General features: G+C 40.2%; 1 pseudogene; it reads right to left on the bottom strand.

The window, feature by feature from the left end:
• Window positions 1-1904: 1904 nt before the first annotated feature.
• Window positions 1905-2650, bottom strand: LOC101609503 (annotated as a pseudogene).
• Window positions 2651-6671: the final 4021 nt, after the last annotated feature.

The raw sequence follows: 6671 nt of genomic DNA, 5'->3' as shown, positions 1-6671 counted from the left end.
CTGGAGTTCATTTGCAGTGGCTGGAAGCCCTGACGTGCCCATTCTCTCTCTCTCCCTCTATCTGTCTTTCTCTCTGTGTCTGTCGCTCTCAAATAAATAAAAAATGAACAAAAATTATTAAAAAAAAATTTAAATGAGACAAACATATGGCTTAATTATTAATATTCTATCTAGTACATTTTTAAATAATTTCCATTATCAATTAGCACCCAAATGCATTCTTAGCATTGTTTTGGTAAGTTGAAATACAGCAGGAAAATTAACACAGTTAAAAAATATCAACTGTGCATTTCTGCTACATATTAAATTGTGTGATAAGTATTATATTAAGGTAGTTTTTTAATTTTATTTATTTATTTGAGAGCAACAGACACAGAGAGAAAGACAGGTAGAGGGAGAGTGAGAGGCTTCCAGCCTCTGCAAAGGAACTCCAGACGCGTGCGCCCCCTTGTGCATCTGGCTAATGTGGGTCCTGGGGAACCGAGCCTCGAACTGGGGTCCTTAGGCTTCACAGGCAAGCGCTTAACCGCTATGCCATCTCTCCAGTCCCATTTTTTTTTTTTTTTGAGGTAGGCTCTCACTCTAGCTCAGGCTGACCCAGAATTTGCTATGTAGTCTCAGGGTGGTTGGGAACTCATGGCGGTCCTCCTACCTCTGCCTTCTGAGTGCTGTGATTAAAGGCGTGCATCACCACACCCGGCTGTGATTAATCTTTATTACCCATAAGTTTGTTTTAAATATTTTAGCAGCAATCTGGACACTCTGACAACTGAAAAATCAATAAATTGCTATTTTATATCTGCACAAGACAACTAATCTTAAAAAAACTCATTTGTCTAAAATGAAAATTTAAATTAATTTCCCTAACAGAAAAAAAAAGCAAAAATTTCTAATAGATTGTTCTTCTACAATAAGTTGGCTTGAAATATCTTAAGCTTAAACTACAATATAAGTAGACCTAATCATTTTAGAAATTCATAGTATTTCTAAACATATCAGAACATGATCTAACCTTTCAGTTGTTTACAGAAAACAAACCAAAAAAAACATTTAATTATTACTATTACCTGTCTTGAAGATTCTAATAACTATAGAGGTCTGAATTTGGACTGAGGAGCAGTTATTTGAAATACATAATGTTTGGTTTCTTGTAAAGTGTACTTAGATTTTAAATACCATATGTTTGTGATTGAGATACCATTGTATTTGTGTCAAGTTATAGTATATATTGGCAGATTTCTATGGTAGGGAAATAGTATTCTAGAAAGTAACATTTTTTTTTTAAATGACAAGAGTATTAAATGGAATTATAAAAGAAAAGAAAAGCCTAGTCCCCCAATAAAAGGACTATTACTTGAAGAAAATATTACTCTTTTTGACATTAAAAAGCATTATTCCTAGTATAAAGAATAATGTCATGGCATCTAACTTATGTATTATAATCCTTACATACATATGGATGCATATAAAAAAATACAGATACTGCATAGTGACTATGCAACTGTGGTCTAACCCATAGTCTAGGTCACAGCATGAACAAGTCATTTATATCTGAACCACTTAAGGTCTGAATAGATGTTCTTTAAGCATACTAGTAATTTTCAAATGATATTAAGAACTCTGATTACAGTATTCTGCTGAATTACATTGGGAAAAGGAAGCTAGCTGCTTCACCTTACTTTAATACTAGTATGTTCTGGGTATGCAAATTAATGTATAGAAACTTAAAGATGGTAAGTTTCCCAGGAGGGGCTATCATCTAGTCTGTATCATTGGCATGTAATTGCAAAACATTATTAACACTGCAAACATTAGGGAATTTAAAGATCAGAAATGGGAAAAGGTGTATATTCTAGGCTACTACAATGATGCTGGTGTAATCTACACAAGGCTGCTTAGTGACCTCAATCAATTGGAGGTAGGAGTTTATCAATGAAATGCTTGACATCCATCATTTCCTGTTGACACTAACTGTGCATCATGCCTTCATAGATTTTGAAGGTTATATTATCTGGGTTTACCAATGTTTTTAGTTTTTCAACAGTCAGAGAACCAAACACTAGGGGAACTAAAGGGTCACTATCTCCATGACACTGAAGAATAGATATTTCTCTGTTGATGCCACTGATAGGACCCAGTGTAAAGGAAGATCGAGGTGGAAGCCAACAACTGAGGGCGGTGATGCCTGCCAGTTTCTGTTGTGTTGTGAGAGCAGTATACAGAGATAATGCTCCTCCTTGAGAAAATCCTCCCAAAATAATTCTGTTAGAAGGAATGCCATTCTTCACTTCTTGATCTTCACTTCTTGATCTATCAAGGCTTTTACATTTTCTGCTGCATGTTTAATTCCAGATTCATCCTCCTGAGAATCTGGTGAAAGCCCAATAATATCAAACCATGAAGGCATAGCCATGTTCATATTTAAGGTAACAGGCATAACTGGCGCGTGCGGGCAGATATATTTGATATGCCAGCTTCTGATAACTGCAAATGCTTCTGCCCATCTGTGCTCAGTATCTCCCAATCCATGGAGGAAAATAACCGCAGCGGTGGCCTTGCGGGCGGCGGGCACGACGACAGGCAGCGGAGCAGACGTGGTACTGCCGCACATCCACCGGCTCGGCGGACAGCGCGTCGGAAGCGGAAGGGACAGCGGGCGCCCGGCTGCCCAAGGGCGTGCTAGCGAGCAGCCCGAGTCCCGGCACGCCCCCAAGAAGGTCCTTTCAATGTGTAATTCCTGCGGCCCCTTTTCCAGGCTTCTATCCGGCACATAAACTTCATTCAGTTAATGTGACATTCAAAGCCCACAAAATCAACAGAGTTCAGAGCAATGGTAAAATTATGTATGCCCTTTGCAATACAATGCTGATAAGGCTGTCAGAAAATCTACAGGACATTTTATGCCTTTATGAAAAGGAATCTATCAGCTTATTTTTTCTTAGCATTTTATGTTTCCATTAGTGTATGTTAATTATATGTAATGGTTTTCATATATGTACATAATGTATTTCAATCACATTCATGAGTCATTATCCTCTCCTGTCCCTCATTCACTCCTGATGATGCCGTTCTTCCTTCCAACTAGTCCATCTTCTGCTTCTCTTTCTTTATTTTATGTATAATTTTGTGAGACATTGGGGTTGATAATGATCACTTTCAGGAACATGGATAAGGTTTGTTTACAGGGACATGGGCACATTACCAGTGTCTTCATCACTAAAGAAAATGTCTCTCCTCCCATTCAAAACTGTTAACTAGCACAGATCCTCAAGAAAGGGTGAAGGAGATCGACACACAGAACCATCAACTTCTACTATATCAGATATCCAGAGACCCAGAGGCCCCCAACACTTCATCACTGAAGCAGAACAAAAATGAATCCAACATGGCACAGGGAAATTTTGCAGAAGTGGGGGCAGAAAGAATGTCAGAGCCGCACGTTGGGTCATGATATGCAGTGACATTTCTCCTACCCATAACTGTGGGATAACTCCACAATGCATGACCCATATGCCTCAACAAGGAGGGGCCAGGGGGAGGGGGTAGTACATGGATGAGCCTAGAAATGGTACCAACTTGACTGTATTCACTGAGTACAAAACTAATTAGTGAAAAGAAATAATAACAAATTAATTAAGAAAAGAATAGTGTTTCTATTATATCAAAAAAAAAAAAATTAATGGCTTTTCTCCCTCAACAGTTTGTGTAGCACCTTTTGGCATTATAAGGGCTTGCTAGCAAGAAGGAAGCTGACAACCTATGTCAAGTTAGATCTCTCTATGCCTTAAGGCCAAAGCCTATGTGGTCTTTAGCCATAGGATCTTACTATCTAGTTGTAGTGAAAAACCAACGGACATGGCAAATTTATTGATCTCTCTGACCAACCACTGACAGGGAGGTAGCCCTCCCTGGGCATGGGGAGTTTCATTTAACTACCTCATACATCTAATTACCTTCTGGAAGCAGCTTTATTCACCCATGCATTCTATTTGTGTGTGTGTGTGTGTAAATTTTTCATTACTTTACCAAGTATCACATTTCCTTATGACATTTTCATGCATACTTGGTTTTGGTTGACCCTGCTATAATTCCCTTCATTATTACATATTTCTTTCCTGTATTTTCTTAAACCTTTTTAACCTGGTTATCTCCCTTGCACTTTTGTATCCCATGCATTAATAAGTCTTTGGCTAATTTTTATGCAAATATTTTAAGGAAAAGAAGATCCATTTTTAAAATGAATTTCTGGATTCAGATTAGAGTTCTGAGTTAATGAATGATTATTATTAATAGGGGAACACTATGGCAAATAATTTTGTCATATTTATAATAGATACATAAGAAAATGATCTTTGTCCATGATTTATTGCTTTATCAAAATAACAAAATTGTACTTGGTTTCTGGAAAAGTTTAAAGAAATGGCCAGCTGATAAATGACCATGGGATATTAATCTCATTGTTCTATATTCTGTCTTCATCCATCTAATGTCTTATACAACAAGGACGAATTTCCTGCTGAAAGCTTGACTGTGATGTAAAAGTTTCTGAGCCTGATAACAGAAATAGGGAACATTTTGATCTCACTTTCCTCAGAACTCTGACCATCATCATCATAATCGCCACCATCACGATCTGCTTTACCATCTTCTTTGCAAGGGACACACTTGGATATCTTGACAATGATATATTTTTTTTAATTTTTTAAAATTTATTTGAGAGCAAGACACAGAAAGACAGATAGAGGGAGAGAGAGAGAATGGGCGCCCCAGGGCTTCCAGCCTCTGCAAAGGAACTCCAGACGCGTGCGCCCCTTGTGCATCTGGCTAACGTGGGACCTGGGGAACCAAGCCTTGAACTGGGGTCCTTAGGCTTCACGGGCAAACGCTTAACCACTAAGCCATCTCTCCAGCCCGACAATGATATTTTTACACTTGTATGTGTGTGCATGGTACATGTGTGGATGCTGTGTATATCTTTGTCACACAGACATTCTAATTGCTAAATAGTCTGCGGTACTATAGTGAAGTTTAAGATGGCCAAGTGTGTGAAGTGCTTTTCTCTTAGGAAAGATCAAATAAGGCTGAAGAGATGGTTTAGCAGTTAAGGGGCTTCACTGAAAAGCCAAATGACCCACATTCAATTCCCCAGGACCCAAGTAATCAAGAATCATAGGTGAATGCTGGGTGTGGTGGCATATGTCTTTAACCCCAGCACTTGGGTGGCAAAGGTAGAAGGATCACTGTGAGTTCGAGGCCACCCTGAGACTACATAGTGAATTACAGGTCAGCCTGAGCTAGAGTGAGACCCTACCTTGAAACACAAAACAACAACAATAAAAGAATCATAGGTGGTACATGTATCTGCAATTTGTTTATAGTGTCTAGAGGCCCTGGTGGGCACATGCTCGTGTTCTCTCTCCCTCCCTTCCCCCCCCCCCCGCTTCAATTCTGTGAACTATTTTAAAAGTATTTAAAAAACAAAATTTAAAAGAAAGGACAAATGAGGTATGGACTCCTGTGAGTAAACTCAACCTGTGAATGTAGGGAATCTTAGCAGATCAGTGCCTGAAAGTGTAACATGGCTTCTATCTAAGTATATTGTATATCCAAAACTATTTGTCATGTTAAGCATCACTGCCCCTGACCCGCGGGACCAATCTAACATGGGGTGGTCGAGGAGGGCTGCAATAGCTCTTTTATAATCAACCAGAAGGCAGGGCAATAAGGAGGGGAAAAAGGGAAGGGGATACAAGGAAGGAGGAAGTAGGGCCACCTGGCCGTAATCTTCTGGAACATCTTCTCAGAATCTCTCTTGTGACGTCTCCCAGAGCAGCTGTTTCTTCTTGGGGGAGGAGCTGCATGAGAGCGGCTAGTTCTCTTTTGTCCTTAGGGCAGCCAGGTCATGGTCTCTGACATTTCCTCCCTCTTTGTATAATTGAAATGGGCATGGCACCCTGTCTTAGGCTATATGGCATGCTTCCAATCCCAGCACCAGTTACTGAAGATGGCCTGCCTGTCTTAAGCTATGAGGGTTGCCTCCACTCCTGGATCCACAATAATCCCGTCATTGGCCGTGATCACAGCTCATGGAAGGTGATCCGCCTGTTTTAGGCTATGTGGATGGCCTCCAGGGAATGGGCCCTACAATATTCTCATCTCTGGCTGAGGCCATAGCTTATCAGTGTGCCCCTGGGCTTGGTAGCATAATAATCCCATCATTGGGAGCCTCAAAGCCATTTATGGAATTGAAACCATGACCTATCGTCAGCCAAGGGAGAAAAATCAAGTCAGTCTGAAGGAGAGCTGAGGGGTGTCTCATCTGTTTGGCCCTCTTCTTCTTGTAGCTGCAACCTGTGGTAATGGACAGACACCGAATTTCTGGTGGCAGAATCAACCTGTTCTTTGACAAAAGAAGTTAGTCGTTTAAATGCCCAAGGTCCAAAGGAAAGAAGAAGGAGGAGTCCTAGGAAGGGACCAAGAATAGAGGGGAGTAATGTGGAAAACAGAGGAGAAGTGGAGAACCAGTTTTGGTACCATGACTCCTGCTTTTCCCGGTTATCCTTTCGTTCCTCCAAGCTGGAACGGACCTTGCCAATATTATTTTGAACTAGACCAGTTTTGTCCGCATAAAAACAACATTCTTCCTTAAGTGCAGCACAGAGTCCCCCCTC

The sequence above is a fragment of the Jaculus jaculus genome, chromosome 5 (genome assembly GCF_020740685.1).
Source record: "Jaculus jaculus isolate mJacJac1 chromosome 5, mJacJac1.mat.Y.cur, whole genome shotgun sequence".
In the NCBI taxonomy this organism is placed as follows: domain Eukaryota; kingdom Metazoa; phylum Chordata; class Mammalia; order Rodentia; family Dipodidae; genus Jaculus; species Jaculus jaculus.
The sequence above is the reverse complement of the archived record's forward strand: the minus strand, read 5'-3'. Positions and strand labels throughout refer to the sequence as shown.